This window comes from Zootoca vivipara, chromosome 3, assembly GCF_965207765.1.
Source record: "Zootoca vivipara chromosome 3, rZooViv2.hap1.1, whole genome shotgun sequence".
NCBI lineage: Eukaryota > Metazoa > Chordata > Lepidosauria > Squamata > Lacertidae > Zootoca > Zootoca vivipara.
In genome coordinates, this window is record NC_142586.1 from 29372582 (window position 1) to 29396734 (window position 24153).

The window sequence follows — 24153 nt, forward strand, 5'->3', positions numbered from 1 at the left end:
AAAAACCCAGCCATATAGGCGGGGTATGTATGTATAAATAAGTAAGTAAGTAAGTAAGTAAATAAATAAATAAATAAATTATTATTATTATTATTATTAGTGTGCACAGAACTTTAGGCACGATCCATATCTATCCTGCTTCTTCTTATGAAGTACTGCAGTTTGATGCTTCCCTCCCCCCCAACCCAGCTTTGATCCGGAATTCTGGATTCAGAAAAAGAATAACCTAGCTACGTTTTAAGCTGGTGAAGAGCCTTAGACTGTATAAAGCACATTCAAGCATTCGGGAGGAGCGGAATAACGTTGCAATGCTAAGCACAATTACTAGAAGATATGCCCTATTGCACTCAGTGGGATTTTACCTCCGAGTAAAAGCGCTTAGGATTGCACTCAAAGAGACTTGGGGCTGTAGCCATCTATTGCTTAGTTGCACACCTGCTATATTATATATTAATAAATTTATTTATTATTTGGGCAATTTCTATCGTGCTTAATTGCAATCGTCTCCGGGTGATGTGCAATGAATGTACCGTATTACTAATGGAAATTAAAACTGGTTAAAAGTCTAAAATCAGAATTTATTTTAGACAATTTATATGCCATTTGGTTGTAGGGTGGGGAGGAAACCCCAAAGCAGTTTACAAACAAAGATAAAACAATAAAATGGTCACTTAAAAAATGACCCCCTTAATTTAAAACCATACAAAAGTTAATTCAGTTAAAATGCCTGCACTGTGTCTTCTGAGCAGCTAACGGGAGGAGCAGTCTATCTGAGCAATTAATTTCAGCAGCAGTGCTCTTATAGACACATGGCCTTTATTATACCTCAGGGTTTATTAGCAATAACAGCCTACTGAAATTTCACCTCATGCATCTGACCCAAGTGGGCTTGAGTCCGCTAAAACCTATGCCGTAATAAATGAGTTGGCCTTTAAGTATCCACAAAATTATCTGTTATTTTCAGTAACAGTCTGTATATGTTGATCCTCAAAATAAAGTTATTTTCTGTTCATGTGATATCAGGGCATGGGCTGAGGGAGAATTAGGAGGCCTTATCAAGCGTAGAAAGGAATATTTTTGTGGCTGCTAAAGATAAAGTTGAGATAAAGTAAGAATGTGGAGAACTATTCCTTCAAAGGATATCTTAATACAGTACTACTACATTTCCTACTAGTACTCTGATTCTTAAAGTTTACATATGAAAATATTTGAATGGGCAATATTGAAAGAAAACAAAAATATTGATTATTCAACTTGGTTGGAAAATCTGAAATACCCTCTTAGGCTATGTACACCACACATTTCAAACACATGACTTTCCCCAGATTATTTTGGGAAGTGTAGTTTGTCAGGGTGCTGAGAATTGTAGCTCTGTGGTGGGTAAAGGACAGTTCCCGGTATTCTTTGGGCAAAGCCAGGTGTTTTAAATGTGCTTTAAATGAATGGCGTGCACACAGCTGCAATGTCTAATTATATCAAAGGCTGTCCTAAACGTGATGCAAAAATTGATTCCGTTATTTCATTCTGGGTATTTGTAACTGAAAGTTTCGTAGGATAGAAAGAAAACAGCACGTGCGCACACACGTAATACTGTAATAGAAAATCGATAGGGTTTGTAATTTAATGTTTGGTAGGAAGTATAGATGAGAATATCAAGTAACTATGAGCAGTGAGCTATGACGAGATTTCCTTTACAAAGTAAGACCTCCAATTGTCTGCATCTCAGACCTCCTTTTTCCTCAGAGTAACCCAAAGATATGGTATACGGCATTATGCTTTCTTTCAGGGTTTCTACAATGGGGGGGGTGGCGGCAGGGAGGACACTCTCCTTACAATAATAGGGAAATTGATACCTCTAGCAAATTTGCAAAGAAATGCTTGCAGTAGAAGTTGTATACTTTCAACGATGATTTCACTTAAATATTTGTGACCCATGTTTTACAAACACAATGTTTTAACAAACGCTTTGTAGAACATTCTGGGATCTAATCAGAAACTGGGGCGGCTTCTGTAAATCTGGGACTGTCTCTGGAAAACAGGGGCACTTGGAGGGTCTGGCATTCTAAAAATCGCTGGAGGAAGATGTTATTCATTCCTGTAAGCTAGCTAGAGGCCTTCACTGTAGAGCAGTCTATACATTGTATAGTGTGTATTTGGGAATAAATAAATACTGGTATCTACTAGAATGGTTGCAGGTATCACCTAAGGGTTGCTTTCCTTTCTCTCTCTTTTTGTAGTGAGAAGAAAGAGTCCTCTAGAGATCTGGCTCAGGGACTGCATCACTCCATCCCCTCCAACATTTCTCCAATGAAAATAGGGACATCCTAAGGAAAAGCAGGACATTTCGGGGTCAACTCAGAAACCTTCTGTAAATCCAGAACTGTCCCTGGAAAATTGGGGCCTGGGGGGGGGGGGGAGTCTGTTGTAGCCAATCAGAAAAGTTTCTCCAGTTGTCAACGAGGGCACTGAAAGCAGGGCAAGTAGACAGCTTCCATTCCCCGTTCTCCGAATCGGTAATTCCCATTTGCTGGATGAATCAACCACTCTATATCTGTGAGCTCAGAGAGGCCTGGTGCAAGGTTTATTTCCTACCTCCACTCTCTGCCATTTTATCCCCAGTAAAGGTAAAGTTAAAGGACCCCTGGACGGTTAAGTGCAATCGAATTTGACTATGGGGTGTGGCGCTCATCTCCGCTTCCAGGCTGAGGGACAAGGGCGTACCCACCACGGGGCAAGTTAGGGCAGCTGCCCTACTCTAGAAGCAGGGCTGGTGGGCAGAGGCGGAGCACAGCCTGGCGGAGCGCGAGTTCGCCATTCCCGCCGTGCCGCACCCTCCCTCCAGCTTGGCCTTGCCTGAGGGCGCGGCGGGGAACCAGGGAGCGCGGCGCGGTGGGCGGGAACGCCGAACTCGCGCTCCGCTGGGCTGGGCTCCGCCTCCGCCCACCAGCCCTGCTTCTAGGGAGGGGCACAGCCCGGCGGAGCGCGAGTTCGCCGTTCCCGCCCACTTTGTGGCCCCTCCCCTTCCGTGCCTTGGCCCCTCCCCTTGCCCCCCCCTAGTTTTGATCCTGGGTACGCCCATGCTGAGGGAGCCGGTGTTTGTCCGCAGACAGCTTTCCAGGTCATGTGGCCAGCATGACTAAACCGCTACTGGTGCACAGAGGACGGGGACGAGTGCCAGAGCGCACGGAAACGCTGTTTACCTTCCTGCCATAGTGGTGCCTATTTATCTACTTGCGCTGGTGTGCTTTCGAACTGCTAGGTTGGCAAAAGCTTGGGCAGAGCAACGGGAGCTCAGACCGTCACGCAGATTTGAACCGCTCACCTTACGATTGGCAAGCCCAAGAGGCTTGGTGGCATCAATAGTGTCATCATCTAAAGTTAGGGATGAACTGTGACAGCAGATAGGTGTCGGGGGGAGAAACTGGTATTCAGGAAAGAGTTCTGTCCTTGCACCCAGGCTGGCTGGGCACAAGAAAAGGTCGAGCTGTTCTGGGAAGCAGTATTAATTGTGTTATTTTGTACAATGTCAGCTGGACAGACTTCTAGTAGCCGATTCAGAAAATTAGATAGATAGGTAAGTTTCAATGAAATCCAAAAACCTAATGTGACCCAGGTATAAAAAGTTTAGGGAACTTTGCTCTGAGACTGGCTTGCTAGCATCTTCTTATGCTCCCCCCACCACCAAAAGATGGCTGTCTAGCGGGTGATTCTTCGATAAACAAAACTGGTTAGAACAAGTACTGTGGGTGGACGATGAATGGTTGGGGAAGTAATCTGCACCCCCAGTTATGCAGCCCAGCTATGTGCAGGCATCTGTAGACATTTAGGGCTTATATCTGAAAGGATATAAATAAACAAGTGGTTAACAGTATCAGCAGTCTCTGATGTCTACCCGCCCAATGGCCTGTAATACTTTGAATAGCTAACTCCTGCTATGTGACATACATTGATATTTTTTCGGAGGGTGTTGGATGCAGGAGAAATGTCAGCTCTGCGTCTATTTAAAGCTCTGAATCATATCTGAAGCAGCGAATCATTTAGAGAAAGTTCAACAAAATAATTTAATATCGCTCAATATCCATTTCGATTCAGAGTGGTGTGGATCTCCTATTTTTATCAAGGAAAATAAAATAATAATAATAATAATAGCCATTTATAATCAAGTGGGGGAAATGGTTTTTTATTGGTTTTAGTTACAAATTTCTTTTAATTATAAAGGGTATTATATATTTCTTTTTCTTTTTCCTCCCCCTCCCTCTTCTTGTTATTACAGGGTTTTTTAAAAAATTCTGCTATCAATTTTTAGCCAAGAAAATTACCGCAATTAATGGCACCCAAATCACTCTTGTATTGTTTTTTTTTTAATGTCAACTTTATTTCCATAAAATGAAATTCATTATTTAAAGAATTTTAAAGCATTTTTTAATTTAACTTAAGTTCATATAGGTGCATTCAAAATTTCTGATTTGCACTCCAGTGTTTGTATGGAAGCAGTTTGATTGCACTCAACTGCTGAGGTCTAGTCTGTATGTACTGTATATATGCTTCGGCAATAGAAGCTCATTCTCGTTCCCATTGTGAATGGTAATCTATGACTGCTGCATTCAAGTTCAACACAATGTCCACCGGACACATTGATACTTTGGGACCTTCTGCATGCACCACAAATGCTTAGCCACTGAGCTATGTCCCTTCCCCAAGTGAGGGACCCCTTCCACTATCTGGGATCAGACTTCGGTCAAGATGGTGACTGGACAGCTAGCTCTGAAGCGATGTAGAAGCACCATTTTCACTGAGTTTAATTGAGTTTTAATGGGTTTTAATTTCTTTTAAAACAATTATTTTATTAACAACTTACATTTTGGAGCTGTAATGCCACCAGCAATTAAGTTTTAATGAACTCTACCATGCTATCGGATGATGTAGCATTTTCGGCGAAGGCACATAAATCTCAAAGGTGCCGGCCAGTGCTGCGAGAGATAAGGAAGCTGTTTCTCTCCCTTTTTTCCTCTCCCCTGCTGACTTTGAACTGTAGATAGTACACAGCTGACTGTTATCGTCCGCCTACAAACAAAGTACAAGCCTGTTCAATTGACTGCCTGCTTGTTTGGGAGTAGGGAGAGGTATATAAGATACTGTATTTACTCGAATGTAATGCTCAAACCCTTTATGGCCAAATTACACCTCGAAAATTAGGGTGTGCATTAGATTGGATGGCGTGCTAGATTTGATTGTAGGCTTGAAAAACACCGCTGACATAGCAGATACTTTTTTTGGTTTCCAGCTTTTGAAAATTGAGGAGCGCATTACAGTAGATTCGATGGTTCGCTAGATTTGCATAAATACGGTACTGTACTTTGTAATGGCCGTCACTCATCCTCAGTCGCAGCATTTGCAAGTGAATAGAGCCTGCTCAAGTCGCCAGCAGAGACTACCTGGAATCACCACGAGAGGCTATTACTTGTATGCTATGAGTCATGTGCCATGCTTTGCTACTCTAGTTGATCTCACAATTGGCTCTATTCAGAATAAGGCTGTGTAGAGTTTGATTAATGACTCCACGGCAAATTTGTATCCACTCTTTTGGACCAAGCGATGCAAGTTCAGAGAAGCAAGTTCAGGAACAACTGGTTCCTCCCGTTTCCAGAAGACTCCAGTTAAGGAGATTGAGGATTAGATGAAAGTCACTAAATCACTCTCTTACCTCTTCCCCAATCTGGATTTGCAGATTGTTTAGGGTGATCAAAAACTACAGATAGGTATAAATATCACACTGCCGGGGTCAGATGGGGCTTATCCACAAATTTCCTCATCAGATACACATTGAGCTGAAAGAACTGATTTCCCAGCACCTGTCTTCCAGTTAAGATATATCATGTGATTTTTTAAAAAATATGCTCCTTGTCTGTTGCAAAAGTAGCACTGTTCACCCAACTGGCATTAAAATTAGTCAAAACAAACAAATGAAAACTAGAAAGGACCCCGGAGATCAAAGATAAGCAGCGTGCTGCCTTGGGAGACAGGTGTAGACAACTTCTCACCTGCATTTTGATTTCTGCTTTGAAAGAGGTCGAAATTCATAGGTTGTCAAGGAGAAAGAGCGCTTGCTCTTTCTAATCTCCAGCCCGCAAAATTGCAAATCAGTTAGGATAATGCAAAGAGCACTGCTTCTTCTCGTCTTGCTAGATCTCGGGCTGCCTCAACTTTCTAAGATGGCACACATTCCCCCAAAGAACCTGCAGTATGTAGTCCTTCAGGCAAAGGTCCAATAATACCCATTGAAGCAATAGTAGTACAATAATCCGTACTAAAGACAGGCTCTGTGCAGAATTGCAAAAGGAAACAATAGCACCCCAAATGAAGACAAGTGGTTACAATATGAAGGAAGGTCGAGAAAAGTCTGCTCTAAAGAGATCAGAACCAAAGCTGGAAACATCCAAGGAGGTTTCTAGGCGCGAGAGCTGTCAGATTGCTGTTTCTGAAGAAACTAGTGAACCTGAATCTTGGATAGAGAATCTTGGATAGAGAAACCAGTAGGAGAACACTTCAATCTCCCAGGACATTCTATACAAGATCTCAAAGCAGCTGTTTTATTACAGAAAAATTTCAGAAACAGACTGAAAAGAGAAGTTGCTGAATTGCAACTCATTAGCAAGCTTAAAACCATGGAGCCACCTGGAATGAACAAAGACATAGGATTCTTATCTCATTATACATGATCAAGCTTTCCTTAGCACCTCAGCCCTTGCTCCCCCCGAGCAAGACCAATTGCAGTCATTAACAGTAGTTAACAGTCATCAACAGGTTTACCACTCCTATCAGCCCATCACCCATTCCCATCACCCCCACCCTCTGAATATACATAAGGGTCTGACTGCTTCTGTTTCAGTGTATCTGAAGAAGTGTGCATGCACACGAAAGCTCATACCAAAATAAAAACTTAGTTGGTCTTTAAGGTGCTACTGAAGGAATTTTTTTATTCTGAATCTTGGAGTCCCTCAACTTCTAGAGTTGCAGACACTCCCCAAAAGAAACTACGTACAGTACTGTATTCATTTAGCCAAATGTCTAATACCAATAGTAATCACCCATAGTAAAGAGAGGCTTCGTGCAGAATTGCAAAAAGAAATACCAGCACCCCAGTTAAAGATAAGTGCAGAAGAGTCAGAGATCAGAGCCATGAGAGCTGTCTGATTGGTGTTTCTGAAGAAACTGCTGAACCTGGGCCAAATATAACTCCAGATAGATGCTCTTGAGGAAGAAAAAAAATAGTAAAAGAACCGAAAACAGAAGGCAGAACAAAAACAGATCTGGAGGAGGAAGGAAAGGAGAACTTGGGAGACGAAGTTGAAGAGAGAGGATCTCCTTTCCAAACTGGTACAGGCTTGAGAGATGGAACAAAGAAAAGGTTGTGAGAGGACGAGGACGAGGAGAAGGTGAAGAAGGAGATGCGTCCCAAGGTCCTGCAGCAGAAAGAGCCCACCTGAGTTTTGAAGTTGGCCCAGCTGTGTTTTGAAGCTGGAAGTTCTTGAAGGACTATTCCACAACACTGTGTTACTTTTTCCTCTGTAATTTGTTTTTTGGAGTTTCTACATCTTCTTGTACAATAAAAAAAGAAAGAAATGATTTGACTTGCAGAAGCTTCTGAGGCTTGTTAGAGCTTCTAAGGTTTCTTCCATGTGCTCAGATTGTGTTCACCTCTGTACTGTTTGATTTTTTCTCTTCCATTCCCTTATAGACAGGAAGGGGGGGGGGGCTCACATGAACTGAATATGCCTCATTTTGCTGTATTTTCAGCCTGTGATGAAACTTTATTTTCCACCTTAAAATGGTGAGATTAACAGTAGCATATCCAATTCCATGGATGGAATGTGAAGCCCAGACATATTTCTACACATCCAGCCCTGCAGCCTTAACCACATATAACACTCTCATTGATGTTTTGAGGCTTGCAGGAGACCAAGGTGCAATTAGGAAGGAGAGCTTTATGCATGTGAGGGTAAGGCAAGCCCATTTTAGACATTCCCCCCTCCATAAACACACCTTTCTTACTTCAGGCTGTTTTTCCTTACCACCTGAGAAACTGAAGATGCGAAAGACTTATTCAAATTTCTGTGCACTGACTGTACATTATTTTCCCTTCCGTGAATTTTCTATGGACTCCTCTGAGGTAGGTTTAAATTTTCCGCGTCTACAGGCAGTTCATAAAATCGCAAAGAGCAGCACCAAAAGTACTTGCTGCATTTCCTAGTAGATGTGTTGAGCACTTTAACTGCACAAATCTAAATTTCCACTTAAATCCCTCCCATAACATAAAGTCTGGAGGCAACCTATGGTTTACCAGCTTCAGAACAAACCCAATGAAACCGACATGATTTTAATATAGGGCCTTGTTGTGAAGCTAGCAACCATAGTTTCCCAGTTTTAGGCAAACCTGAGAAACTGTGGTTAGTTGAAGAATTTCTAGCTTGTTTGCTCACACCACAAAAGGGAGTGCTGATGGGGCTGGGTTATGAAGGCAAAATACCTAATTGAACAGACCCAGTTCCACTCATTCAATGGAATCCGAAATTCAGGATAAGAGCACATGCACATTTTTCTACAGCTATGTCATTGAACCCATGACAGGGATGCTGCATGTCTCAGTCTGGTACCTCTGGTACGTCTCCTGAATCGGAATGGGTGTGAGAAGGCGACATCTCCCGGGAGTCCTCTCGCTGCATTAAATTCTCTAGCACATGGCCACAAAGGCGTAATATTTTAAAAACTGCAACATTGATTATTCCAGCTGATGTATGGATTGATTGGTTTTTATTTTAACGGAGCTGCTGGAGAAATACCCCGCTAGATATTTGCTAGAGAAGCAGCCTTCCGGCAAGTTGTCCCCCTCCAACCATCTCGTAGCCAGGGACACCCGCGTTTTCTTTCGCCCTCGCCGGCGTCACCAATAGAATGAGAATGCGACGTTCGCGGGGGCCTTTGTACTAGAAAAGGAAATGGCAGCGCACTTCCCTTGACAATGAGCTCCAGTTCCAACCGAGCACAGCCTGCCCCGTAAAACCCACACACAGAAGCTCCCCCAGTTCCCCGCGTTACTCATTATGCATCCCTGGTGATCATGCCGCCGATGCGGAAGGGGCAACTGTGAAGGCTCACATTGAGTCCCCTTTTCATACGAGAGGAGATTGTTGGCGGAAGATCACTGCTAGCAGTCCCCCGCGACAGATCCCCCCCCCCAGCGTGTTGCAGGCAGGTTGGCTGGTTGCCTGACAATCGGCTGTTGAGTGACATATTTTGGGCAGAGCCGTGGCAAAATGGGAGCCATGTGGCTGATGTTAGTAAACATTATCCCGCACAGACTGGCAGGACACCGTCAGCAGCGGGAGGGTGAATGGCTGGCAGGCTGCGTGAACTGGACACACACACAGGCAGCTAAGCACTACCTAGGAGACGCAAGCCAAAGCCTACAATCTAGCAGCTGCTGCGGTTGCCAGGGCAACTAGAGACAGGGGAACAATGAGCTGGAAATCCAGCATGCAAGCTTTTATTGAAAGGTTCCCCGCTACCCAGCCCAAGCAAGGTCACACTCCCAACCCCCCACGTAAAAAAAACGTTTTCGGGTGGCGGCAGTTCGCTGTTGTTGTTTTGGTTATTGTTGCTGCATGGATCAATAGAGATACAGATATGGATATAAAGCACAAGAAGCAAGGTCCCAATAGCGCGCAGAGCCATTTCCTTTCCAAGGAACGGTGTGTGCAATTGGTGATGTGCTTTCAGTCCGTGTGTAGACTATACAAACGTTAGGCTCACCTCCTGCCTTTATATCCATTCCATCATAGTAGGGTGAAGAAAAGATGCATGGAGAAAAATAAGAATGAATTAATCTGAGAGGATACGTTTTCAAGCAGGAAAACAAAACAATTCTCTCCCCTCAACCCCCCCCCCCCTAGAGGGAGGGAATTACCCCTTGCTTCTCCTTCACAACACGAGTACTAGGCATACAAATCAACCTTATCATGCAAAATATAGCCATATTACTTAAAAAATGTAGTCTGTAACAGAAAGTGCAGAGGTTTTTTTTCAAAATTCATGTTTCACTCTAGTTATTTTCCCTGCATTTTTCAGTGTATTAGTGCCTTGTTTCCAAATTAAGATCAGTTTGGCTGCTCTTTTGAGTACTGTAGTAAAATCATTTCAGAGGCCCAGGTATTCTGCCATTTCACTTACAAACCCAGCTAATAACCTCCCTCCAGATTTTGGGTTACAGTGCGCCCTAGCCATGGTTTGGAAGAAAGCTACCGTTCGTTTACCTGAACCATTAACCAACCGTGCCAAAAACAAACACGTTGTTTTTGTTACTACCTGCCTCCCTAAATATCACTGTTATTTGTGGGATAGAAGGAATAGGGGAGGGGGAACCCTTTTCTAAATATTTCCTACCTTGTCACAGACAGACAACCAGGCTAGTGGCTTTTTCCAACCCTGAATTGCAGGCTTTATGTGCTGGTCCCAGTTCATATGGTTAGTAACGAAGAAGCGTTGAGCATGTGGCCGTGTGTGGACATTTGTACTCTATATTCTTGCAATTAATCTGCCTCAAGGAAGTGGGGCAAAGATAATAAGTAGTAGGCTATTATACTCAACACACACAGTACTGCAAGAATAAATATTTTGGATTTTTTGACTATGAAAAGCCTAGTATTATGAATTTAAAGTGCTATTGTTGAAAAAATGAAGTGGAGCTGACATTTAACAGGCTAAACTAAACGGCACTGGGTTAATTGTATTCATAGGAAGAAGTCATCACAGAACAAGGACTTTTATGGGGCAGGAGGGAAGATAACCTTGAAGCACAAGCATTTTTACAAAATGCATATTCTCCCAAGAATGGTTTAGAATTCACATTGAAATACAAAAGGCATTAGAAAGGTATATATAATGCATTGCGTTTTGAGTAAGGTAAAGGTAATACGTATTTTGCACTCAGGACTGCAATTCAAGGTAGCCACATCAGAGTGTTTTTGAATCGGTGGTCTGGTCACTCATAGAATTGCAACTGCAGTTGCAATGCAGGAATATGCAACTCTCCCATATGGGGATTGAATTTAAAATCTTGGCATTATCAACACCATGCTCTCTAACCAACTGACCTACCCAGGCTGACGCTTGATTGCAATATACAAAGTTAAGCCCGGCTAAGGCCTTCGTTTCTGTGGGTTTAAGCATGGATTGCGACCTCTGGATGGTTTCTATGCATTGTGACTATCTGAAGCAAGGTTGGGGCAGCTTTCCTTCAGCTCTTGGGTCACACCCCTTTGGTGTGACAGGGAAAATGGCATAAAATATGGACCCCATTGAAATGCAATGACTTGGCAGTAACATAGTATGGAATCTCTGTAATGGCTGAGAAGGCAAACTATGCAGATTCTAGAGAGGAGGACTAGCATGGAAGTAAATGTTGCATTCAGAGGTCTGGGTCCCTTGAAGATGACAATCTGGGATTCAGACTAGGCTTTGCAGAGGAAGAGTCTTAGGGTATTTTATACTTCCTACCTTCTATTCTGGCAGACTGCTGTTCTTTCCAAAATCTTTATTGTCCTGTCAGCTTAGCATATGTCCTGGTGTGGATTTCCTGGTGTGAGGAAACCCTGGCCTGGGTCAAGGAATGGTTCTGGCACAAGCATGACAGTAAACTTAGCTTTTCCTAAGAGTTAAAAAGTCATTCCAGGGCTGCGTTTGAGTATAGGAAGATTGTTGGCTCAGCAATGTCAAAGAGTGTAGGTAAACTTTTCCACAGGGATTTTACACAAGGGAAAAGCCAGCCTGTACTCTGATAGCAGAAAAGCAACCCATCAGAGTTGTTCAGTTCTTCCCCCATCAGTTCCCAAGGTGAGTTTGTAATGTTTTCCATGAGATACAGGTAATAGAGATGTCAGTGGTCAGAGATGTCTCTTATCACATCAGGCCCTTAGATAATGGTGAAGTACCACTGCAATGTCATACCCTCCAACATTTCTCCAATGAAAATAGGGACGTCCTATTTTCACTTTTTGAAATATAGAAACTAGACTCTATATGACATTTAAGTCCCACCCCCTGACTACAACTTAGGGTTACCTTTGGGGGAAGGCAAAGTTGTTGAGCTTTTTGGGCAAAATAACTTTTTTAAAAGGCAATTTTAAAGCTTTTTTTTAATGGAAAAACGGCACTGCCGACATGGGTTGCCATAAGCCCAGATTTTTCCAGACATTTTTCTCCGATTTCCATCCAGACACTGCTGCCGGCTGTGGAATTTCGGATATGTCCAGAAGATATGTAGGCAACCCTTCTCAAACTCTACTCCGCCCCATACACTGCAAATTTTGCCAAATCATTCCCTTCATAGCCTTCTAAAGAAAAATAGCTCAGTAGGCTACCACAAAATTTAAAAAAGCTAAGCCCCCACCCCTGTAATGTGAGCACTGGTAATTGAAAGTACAGTGGTACCTCGGTTTAAGTACACAATTGGTTCTGGAAGTCTGTACTTAACCTGAAGCGTACTTAACCTGAAGCGAACTTCCCCATTGAAAGTAATGGAAAGTGGATTAATCCGTTCCAGACGGTCTGAGGAGTACTTAAACTGAAGCGTACTTAACCTGAAGCAAACTTCCCCATTGAAAGTAATGGAAAGTGAATTGATCCGTTCCAGACGGGTCCACAGAGTACTCAACCTGAAGCGTACTTAACCCGAAGTATGAGTGTAATTGGTTCTGGAAGTCCATACTTAACCTGAAGCGAACTTTCCCATTGAAAGTAATGGAAAGTGGATTAATCCATTCCAGACGGGTCCGCGGAGTACTTAAACTGAAAGTACTCAAACCAAAGCATATGTACTTAAACCACGGTATGACTGTACTGTAAACTGGCAGGACCAGAAATTCACTGCAGTCTGTTATGATACAGACAGGGGTAGAGTCAGAATAGTTATTGGGGTTAGAGGATACAAAGCCCGATAAGTTTATGGAGGAAAATAACATCTCCAAAGTCGACAGCGTGTAGAAGGGAACTCCTTTTTGTTTTTCATGTGAGTATCTGTATGCAGACATCAGAAAGAATATTTCTGCTTTGATTCAGAGCATTTGCAATTGTAACGATATGAGCCTAAACAGGTGAACTGTGGTTTGTGACAGCTAGATTGTTATGAGAGAAACTTCTGAGCCAGAATTCTGGTCTCTGGTGAATAGCTCGCCACAGCTCTGTTTCTGCAGACGTCCAAGGGTGAAGAACACTAATACAGTTGTCCGTGCACAACTGGAACAAACAATCTGCTTATTGTGTATTTTAAAAAAGCAATTCTTCATGCAGGCTAACAGGTGGCACAAAGTTACTATAGGCACACTGTTGGAGAAGAACAAACCCCATTTAACAGAGATATTTGCATGGAGATTGACACAGGCCAAAATTGGTTTTTTGAAAAATGCAAACTGCCAATCCCTCGTTACACACATTTCTCCTGTTGCATTCAGTCTGCCTCTGGACAAAAAACACTTCTGCATGAATGTAGGGAATGATGATGATGATAATAATAATAATAATAATAATAATAATAATAATACAAGAAAGAATGATGACCTCACTCTGATCTTTTAAATTATGGTTTTCAAGTTGTATTATCAATGCAACACCCAATGCTAAGTTTGTTTTTTGGATGGGGTTTAAAGTGCACTATAAGTTTTCATACATTTCAGCTTCTCAAGAGCTTATTGCTGCTAACTGAACTGAAATAAATAGCCATGCTTTCAAGCTATATGCATTAATGGAGAACACAAAAAGTGATTTCATTACAATCTTCTTCAGTCTTAACTTTGCAAGATATTTTAAGAGAGAGTAGGTGGGAAGACAGCAGACTAGCTGTACGGATGGTTCAAAGTCAGACCCCAACTACTGAGAAGGGTTAACAGTGACCACAAGCTTTGCCAGCTCTTATGAGGTTGCTGCAACAGAACTGTTGTATTAAATACTGAGTCGACGACACAGCGATTCATCATAAGCTGCTCTTTATTTGGAGGCTGGAACAGAACTGACTTACTTACTGCTGAGCCGGCCTGCTTTTATAGAGGCTGGCTCAAACAATGTTACAAAACATAATTTGAAGTTCCCTCCTAAAGTTCCCTCCTAAAACAACTGCCAAGAACCTGAAGGAAAACTATATACACCAATACATAACACCCCTCCCCAACAAGATAAGGCATTAGTTAAGATCATGTGGTTATGTTATTTACAGCAATGCTCGTAATGGTTCGTATTAGGCATAAAGCATAATGGTTACAATTTACACAAGTCCTCTCACTAGGTACTATACAAATTCAGTGAACGTAGTCCTTCAAGTAGGCTGGATGCTTGGAAACTCTGCCGGACCGCCGGGGGCCAGTACCAGAGTCCAGTGCCCCGCCCGATTCCTGCTGCGATTGTGGTGAGGCCCAAACTGGCGTGGAGTCCGAGTTCTCTGGCTCCACAGGTATAGCCAGTTGCAGGGCTGCTGTGGACACCGGCACGAGATTGTTCTGCTTAGTTGTCTTGGTGGGCAGCGAATCTTCCGTTTCCACACTTGTCCCAGTTGCTGAATCGCCAGCTGCTTCTGTTGTACCGCCCTGTAGTTCCGCTGGACGTACTGGATTGAGAGATGCCCGGGGTCTGATCTGGTTGAGGTATCTTTTCCAAACCAGTCCACCCTCCAGCCCCACTGCATAGGACACCGGGCCTGTACAGCGGCCTATGGTCCCCGATACCCAACTCTGTCCTAGCCCATAGTTCCAGACATACACAGGATCCCCTGGGGCAAACCCCTTAGGTGCCTTCCACTCCATGGTAGATGGTCGCTGCTCTAAGGCCCTGTCGGGAGGTATGCGATCCAGGAGAGTAGTGAGCCTTCTTCCCATTAGCTACTCAGCTGGGCTACAGCCAGTCGCTGCGCTTGGAGTTATGTGTTGGGCCAGCAAAAACACTGCTAGACGGAGGGTCCAGTCTCCCTGTATTATATGTCTGAGCGCCTCTTCAGTTGTGCGTACCATACGTTCCGCTTGGCCATTAGTGGCTGGATGAAAGGGAGCTGACCTGACGTGGCGGATTCCATTCTTAGTCACAAACTCTTGGAATTCTGCCGATGTGAAAGCAGTTTCATTGTCACTCACCAGAATGTCCGGCAAACCGTGTGTGGCGAATAGCTTCCTGAGTGCATTTATGGTAGCTCTGCAGAATGTGGTTGAGGTGGGTGTCACCTCGAGCCACTTGGAATAGGAGTCCACCCCAATGAGGAAATGCTGGCCCTGGAAGGCCCCCGCAAAATCTATGTGCACCCTTGACCATGGGGACTGGATTCCCAGGACTGTACTGGTGCCTTAGGGGGATCCAACCACGACACTTGGCAGGGCACACAGCGTTTGACCCATCCTTCTATCTTGGCGTCTATGCCCGGCCACCAGACGTAGCTTTGGGCCAGTGTCTTCATCCGGACTAATCCTGGGTTGGACACGTGCAGGCCTTCTAGGACCTTTCTCCTGAGCGGGGGGGGGACGACTATGACTCGGCTACCCCACAATATACATCCCCTGTGTGTCGACAACTCGTCTTTACGAGCTGTGAAGCTTGAGAATTCCAGTCCCGGCTTTCCGGGCCACCCCCTCCGCAATACGGGCCAACAACCTGTCCTTCGCAGTTGCGGTGTCAATGTCTTTCAAATGCAGGGGCTGGTCAGATGAGTCTTTCAGCCACAATATCTGGTGAGCCGGAGCAGGATCTGGGCAGGCAGCGGTATGCGGCTGAGAGCATCTGCGTGCCCCATGGCTTTTCCGGGTTGGTGCTCTAATGAATATTGGTATCCAGCCAAGAAGATGGACCAATGCAAAACTCGAGGGGAGAGCGTCTGGGGTGTCTGGCGATCAGGGGCGAGGAGTCCCAAGAGGGGCTTATGATCGGTAACGATAGTGAAGGGCCGGCCATAAAGGAAATCATGAAACTTTTTTATTCCTTAAACCACAGCCAAACCCTCTTTGTCAATCTGGGAATAGTTGCGTTCCACTGGTGTGAGGATTTGAGAGAAGTACGCCACTGGGATCTCTCTCCCGTCTGATAGTTGGTGGCCCAGTACCGCACCCACCCCATAGGGGTGGCGTTGCAAGCCAGCACAACTGGGAGATTTTCATCAAAGTGCATCAACACCGAATTAGATATAAGCAGCTCTTTGACCCCTTGGAAAGCTTTTGCCTGTCATGGGCTCCAGACCCAAGGTGCTTTTTTATCCAAAAGCCTGTGCAGAGGCTCAGCCACCACCGCCTTGTGTGGCAGGAATGCATGGTAAAAATTAAGGAGTCCCAAGAAGGCTTGCAATTCTGCCTTGTTCTTAGGGGCTGGGGCATTGCAAACGGCATGCACCTTGTCGTCTGCTGGATGGAGGCCATCCACGTCCACTCGGAACCCCAAGAAATCAACGCTGCTCACTCCCAATAGACACTTTTCCTGTTTGACCTTAAGACCTGCCACCTGGAAGCGCTGAAGCACTGTCCGCAACCTGGCGGCAAAATTCCCTCTCGACGATGCGGCGATCAGCACATTGTCAAAGAATGGCGTAACTCCGGGGATACCCTTAAGAAGATGGTCCATGAGACTCTGGAATAATCCTTGAGCCACACTAACCCCAAACTGCAGGCGTTTGACCCTGAAGGCGCCTCTATGGGTCACAATTGTCTGGGTGTTAGCTGTGGCCTCGTCCACGGGAAGCTGCTGGTACGCTTGTGCTAAGTCCAGCTTTCCCAGGGTTGCCAATACATGGCGCACTACTGGAACCGGGTACACATGGTCCTGTAGGGCCCGGTTCAGGGTGCATTTGTAATCCCAGTAAATGCGGATGGAGCCGGCAGGTTTCACCGGGGTGACAATTGGGGTTTCCCATGTGCCTGATGTGACCGGCTCTAAAACCCCTTGCGCTACTAAACGATCGAGTTCCCCCTCAATTTTGGGTTTGAGCACAAACAGAACCCGACGGGCCCTGACCCTGATGGGTTGCACCATAAGGTTGATCTGTAGGGAAATCGGGGGCCCATTGTAAAGGCCCAAGGTTCCGTCAAAGACTAGTGGAAACTCCTGGCAAATTGACTCAAATCCCGTCCCATGGGAAATCTGATTAAGTCCTGACCTAAGCTTATTGGACCCTGAGGACAAAAATTGATATACCCTGGCTGAAGGAGATTGACTGCAGCTCCTCCTCATTGAGGGCCTCATGAACGAGCTGTTTGGGTCATGTTCTTGGAGCGGCAGTCACGAACGATGTTCCCTGCCTTACCACAGCCTCGACACGTGACGTCACGGAATCTGAATGTCTTGCGATCATGGTTCTCCCCACAACTGGAGCAGGTACTGTGTGGATCTGACTGATGCTGGTTCGACGACGTGCGTGCAGCTTGGGAGCGGCAGTCACGGTCAGGTCGGACTATGGTTCGGTGGATCTCCTCGTGGGGAAACTCGCCAGAAGACAATCGGTCTCGCTGGATGCAATGGATGCCCCCTTCATCTCAGGGGTTTGGAGCCTTCTCGTGGGCTCTATCCTTCTCAAAAGCCATTGCCATGTTCATGGCCTCCGCCATCGTGATGTCATCTTTCGCCAGCAGCTTCCGGCGGAGATGGCTGTTTCGCATGCCTATGATGAACCTTTCAAGCAGTCGCTCCTCCAGGTTAGTGAATGCACAAATTAAATGTACAAATATGCACATTTATGAGTGAAGAGGTTGGACATTGGCCAACAGTTACAAGCAGAAATTTCCTTGAGCTCAAAATTCTAAGTGCTGTAATGCAAGATGCAAAATTTTTGCTGAATCGCCATCAGTACTCGAGCCTCACTTATGAAAATCATGATATGTATTTTCTTGGGTAGCCCTGCATAGTTAAAATACTTTCTTTGATATTCTAGTGCTGTGGGTCCAGTACTGTGACTGCCTTCTTTAAGGTGTTTGATTGCAATGAGGATGAAAGCTTTGGCCGTACAAAAGAAAGTATGTATGTAGCATATCAACGCGAGCCATCTAATATAGCTCAGTAAGGGTGGGTTGTTGTTTTTGAGTAAAACAATCTAATACTAAAGATAATTTGCTATTATATGTACAAAAATACTTGGTGTTAGTCTCAGGTGACTTAAAACTTGGTTGATTGACCCTATGCTGAATTTTAATTTCTTTTCCATACATGCTCAAAAAGTGCCAGCATGTTTTGGAACATGTATGCTGGGATGGACAACCTCTGTCTTGTGGGCCAAATGTGGTCCACCAGGATGTGTCCCCCAAACTACACCCACCTGCCCCACACCTGATGCCGTATGTAGTCTACAACCATAGGCTTGGATCTAGAAAGGTATTTTTCCTGTTGCATAAAATAAAATGGGCATCAACAGAAATGCATATAAAATAGATACGTTATATATAGATATATAGATTTAGGTTTGATGAGGCCCTAAGCTACTGGGGCCCTTTATATGCCCAGCTGTCCTTGGTCAACAACAAATTGTCGCTGGGGTTTTTTTTGTCGAATACATGCCATATGGTAATTTATGGACCTAATAGGTATCTAAAGCCATTTGCACATAACAAAATATGTATTTTATCAAAGTAATTGTTGAACTGAAATACAATTAAGAAGAAGTACCTGTATATTAATAGTGAAATACAACCCTATATATAGAAATGAGCAAACCAGTGATATTTTAAGGATCAGGCTACCATGACTTACATCATAGGAGCCTACACAACACAAAACACTGTTGCTGTATGTAGGTTTTATTTTATTTGTTTTTATCTTATATTTTGGAGATGTACATCCAGTTTTTCTTTTCCTTTAATTTTTTTGGGGGGCCCCCAAGAGAGTGGGGCCCTAAGCTATAGCTTGTTTAGCTTATACGTAAATCCAGCACTGTAGATGTATAGATATAGAGATAGAGATAGAGATATACAGTATAGATATATAGCATTTTTAAAAAAACATTCTCCCTAGATATATTGTGACAGATGCAACGAACAATGTCACAGGATCCGTAGGAGAACAAAAATGAATATATAAACCTAGAGATGTCTTATGTTGCTGAAGTGCAATCTTTCAACCATATGTTCATAGATGGATGCTATACCTGAGGCAGTTCTGAGATGGTTAAGCATCTGCTTATACCTTGGTGGATAGATATCAGCATATTCTAATGCAGGTCACAAGTTCTTGACGATCTGCTTTTGCCTAAGGGGCTCAATTTAAAAAGAGGTCTGAGTGTTTTTCAAGTGGTGTGACTCAGAGGACTCTTCTTGTAAGTATGCAAAAATACAGCTGACAGTTTTCTAGTTGCAAAGTGTGATGTGAAAAAAAGCATTTAAAAGATAAAGAACAGTAATTACAATCCTCAGAACGCATCCTGTTGCTGAACCTTTCACCTGATGAACACACCACAAACTTGTTTTCCAGAAGATGGGTTGGGTGGACTGATAGCTAGGCACAACATCCTCATGCAATGTACTATTACATACTGCTACTGTCTCACTGTAGTTTAGTTGTCCTCACAAAAACCTAGTACCGTACATTAGGTAATCTGTAGGGTCACAAACCCACAATCTGGTAATTCTTAATGACTGATCTGCATTCGTTGTGACTTGTCTTGCTTTTGTTGCTGTATTTTAAATTTCTGGATTCTCCTTTCCCCTTCCATCCACTCCTTAGTTGCCCCTCTGTTTGCTAGCACTCCTCAACTTTTTCCCCCCCAATGAAACACTTTCCCCTCTTATACAACTGTATGGACAGAGACGCCATCTTCTCAAGATGATTGAGGGCGTCTGACACAATATCCTGACATCATGCAACAGTGTAGCGAGCAGCCAGGAAGCACAGCTACGTATATTATTTACTAACACACCTTTTCTTAAAATGGAGCATGTTTGCAGAACATATGGAAGAAAAATGTAAGTGCACCAAAAAATAATAATCTCCTTTTAAGACTGCATCATCTATCGCAGAAGAGCACTTCAGGAAAAGGTAACCTCCAAACAGTGCCCTTTCCTAAAAAATCAAGGTGTTTCTCAGGCAACATTAGGTCTATGGAGGTAGCTGAAGTTACTTTTGGTTCCTTCCATGAGCCGATAGCTCAGTTGGTAGAGCATGAGACTCTTAATCTCAGGGTCATGGGTTCAAGTCCCATGTTGGACGAAAGATTCCTGCATTGCAGGGGGTTGGACTAGATGATCCTTGTGGTCCCTTCCAACTCTTTGAATCTATGATTCCTATGATCTCGTACAGCCCTTTTCTGGAGTTCTGATGAGGCAGATACCCATAGCTGCCAAGTACCCCATTTTCCCCGGGAAACCCCCCCGTATTTTCTTACTGTTTCCCGCAGGTGTCCCGAATGGCAAAATGCCCCGTATTCCCCTGGATTACGGAGCTCCTGCCGGCGGCCATGTTCTTCTGGTGCCGCGCCGGCACCGGAAGTCGCTTCTACGCACTTCCGGACATGCGTAGAAGTGACTACCGATGCCGCTGTGCCCATTTCCAAAATGTCCGCAGTGCCAGAAGTCACTCCTACACATGTCCGGAAGTGCGTAGAAGCGACTTCTGGTGCTGCAGCGCTGCTGATCCCGGATTTTTCAATCCAGAACTTGGCACCTATGCAGATACCACTCTGCTCTTTGGAAATGTTATGATTGTCACCTTCTGTTTTGCGCATCATTCCATGACGCAAAGCCAATACAAAGCACCACCTGTAATTTCCACACCCTGGATCGAGCCAAGCGATAATTCTACAAAGAAGTGTTCTCCCCCAAAAGCAGTTTTCAGTTCTACAGCATTCCATACTATTCCATACACATCACTTGTTCTCCATTTGGATGTTTCCCTTGGGGGTTTCTGCATATAGCCTGAGATACATGAAAGGAACAGGGTGTAACAGGAGGCCACAGAGTGCTTGCGCCGTCATCGGACGGCCTCTTCACTTAAAAGGATTTATTTATAGGACAAGTCGTTCGCTGTGTCACATGACCACGTGGGGAAACAGACCACAACTCAGCTTTAGGAAGAAGGCCATTCCCTCAGGAAATGGATGAATTTTGAATGACTTAGCTGGAGGGCCAAGTTGCTATAGTGATTAAAAGCATGGAGGCAACTGAAGAGAGAGCATCCTTGTCATGTGATGACTCGGGGAGGACCCAATATTGGAGCATGCATTGCTAATATTTCATCTTTGGGGGATGACGGATGGACTGCAGTCATGGCTCTGAGTAAAACATCACCAGTGGCAGAACAGTAGCAGAAATGCTGACCACGTTTGCACTTCTAATAAGCTTGCTCTCGACAAATCTAATGCGGACGCTCGCCCTTTTTGTAGTAGAACATTCTTCAGATTTCAGTCTCTCTCTCTCTCCCTCTCCCTCTCTCTCAAATGCCCTGCTAGGCTACTGGTAATCTACTGCTAATCCTTTCTCCTCAGTAGCCACATAAAGAAATAAAGAGATGCCAGTTTGTGGCTTAGGCAGGCTACATTGAGGAAACCTCCACATTGCTGCCAAGACTTTCCATCTGCCACCTTACAGGCGCAGGTGCCAGGGAGTCTCCTCCGTACACAAAGCATGATAATAAAATACAAAGGACCAATGTGCAGTAATAATTGCTAAACACACAGAAAGAGAGGCAAGAACTTTCTCTTTTTTATATATGAAAGTTTACTTAAGTCTACGGAGATTTGCATACAGATGGCTAGGTCAGAGGACTGTGTGTGCTGCCTGGCCTACCCAGGGCAGGGTGCCTTTATAAGCACACACGGCTTTTACTATAGCATAGTGTTGTGGAGAGGCCTCATTCGGCACATACTGAATAGTCATTCAAGTAGCTTGCTTTGAAATGAGAAAAGACCTTGGATGGGAGGGTTGGAGGGGGGGGAGGGAGGGAGAGAGCTGGAGTAAAAGAAAGCAAATTCTTTTCTTTGTGAGACAGAGGAGGAGTGTTGGGAAAGGGGCCAGAGGACTTAAAGAATGCGGGTTAGCAACCAGGAATTAAGAGGAAAGTTTCTGTGGAGACACACAATTAGATATGTGGCATTCACCCTCTCCTTCTAGTGGGCAACAAGAGCAAGCACATTTCAAAGGGTTCATGGTGTGTGTTAAAAGAGAGAGAGCGTGCACTGTTTCTTAAGCTATAAAGATAAGTATAACTGCCTGGAAATAACACACACACACACACACACGGGTTAACTTAAAAGCAGCAAGAAAGTTCTTCCAGGTGGTGGCATAAAGCAAATAATGAACCATCCCAGATTCCATCCTGCCAGCCCAAGGTTTGGTCCCTTCCTGCCTAGCTCGCTTTTACAAGCGAGGAAATAAATAAGTAAATGATAAAACGCTGTTCGCGATCTGCTGACTGCGCTGAAAGCATTGTGAATGATGCTTGGTACTGATTTATGAAATGTCTTGTTAGCGCATGCTTCCTTGGCAAGGGCAGGCCCGTATACAAAGGGACTGAGAGTTGCCATCGAGAAGGACCCTGCCTTGGACAACCGTATGTTGAGCACCTTGCGAACTGGACAGATCTAAGGTAGTAGAACAAAATTAGGCCTTATCCCAGGTTTTCTCTTCAGCCTTAAAAGTCCACCCAAAGAATCCAGCCAAGCCTTTTCATTGCCTTCCATGTAACAAATGGGCAGTAGCAATTTCCCGCCAACTTGGGCAGACTCTGTGAGGGATCTTGTATGAGGTAGCACACAGGGAAAGCACACGAAGGCATTCTGATTTGTTTTTAAAAGTTTTCAGAATGGCCTGGCCTGGCCAGGGGGAGAGTTACTGCATCATTCATCCTCATGAATGGTGTCACAAGTCCTATCCACTAGGTGGACGTGACAATCGGCCACATTCCTCAGAGTGTTGAGGAAGAAGCGTTTCCCCAGGAATGTCATGATGTTCCTAGCGTTGAGAATGTTTGGCGTCTCCAGAACATAAGCGTGTTATAAAATGTGTGTTTAGTTATGTTTTTGGCTTTGCGGTTGTCATTTGGCAGACATTTTCTAAGCCTTAGAATCTAGGCGCAGATGAACATTATCAGCACCATCTGAACAGACCCTTCTTGAGCAAAAAGCCGCCCATTTCACATTTTCACAAGATGCCAAAGTAAGTTTCAGGATTTTATTTGTGATTTCGAAAAGCTTTGGTTCTGTTTTTAAAGACACAGCCGGCTCTTACCTGGGCAAAACTAAGCACTTTGACAAGTCACCGATTTCACTAAACAAATATCCAACTCTCCGTCTTGGAGGTCCATGAGATCCAATACAGGGTTGTCTGGATCATGTCCCTTGGGTTGTATCTGGACGAAATTAGCTGCACAAAGGTCCCACTGAAACCAAAGTGAAAATTATAATCAAGTCTCACTGAACTAAATGCAACTAAGAGCAGGGAGGAGTGTGAGAATTTGTAGCTTGGTGACTTGCTGGAGTGAAAGGTGGTAGGAATTTTACTACTACTATTGCAATTATTATTATTTATTAGATTTCTTACCCGGCCTTCATCATAAGGTCCCAGGCACATTACAACCATGAAAAAATAAAATACTGTCCCCTCTTTTGGGTGGTCTGGAACCCCAGCAAGGTGAAAGTGTGGGATTCTGCCTATCCGACGTTGACCAAAGGGTAACGGCGGGGGTAGCCGAGTTTTGGGTAGCAGTCCTCCAAGGAGCAGGTTAACAGGGAAAACCACAGATTATATATATATCAATCAGTCTATGTCGCCAACTGCTGCCTTTTTTATATATATTTCAAGGCTCCTATATGTGATTTTCTCTTTTATGGTTTTATTTGTAAAATGCCTAATAAAGGTTTGATAAGTAAGTAAGTAAAAATAAAACACTTTTGCAAATCAGAAGAATGCATTGCATCCTTTAATAAATGTATATGTCCGTGTGTATATCACTTTCTTCCCCCATCCCGACTACTGTACCCTCACTTTAGGCGCTGATGAACTCTTTACACAAGGTAGTTGTGAGGATTAGACCAAGAATTCAGCATTAAAACCCCAAGGGATAGTTATGAACCCAGTCTGGAGCAGCAAGCTGCCAAACTGTGTTAATTTCCTGGAAAGTACATCCATTTTCTAGGAGTGGAGGGGAAAAACAAGCCTAGAA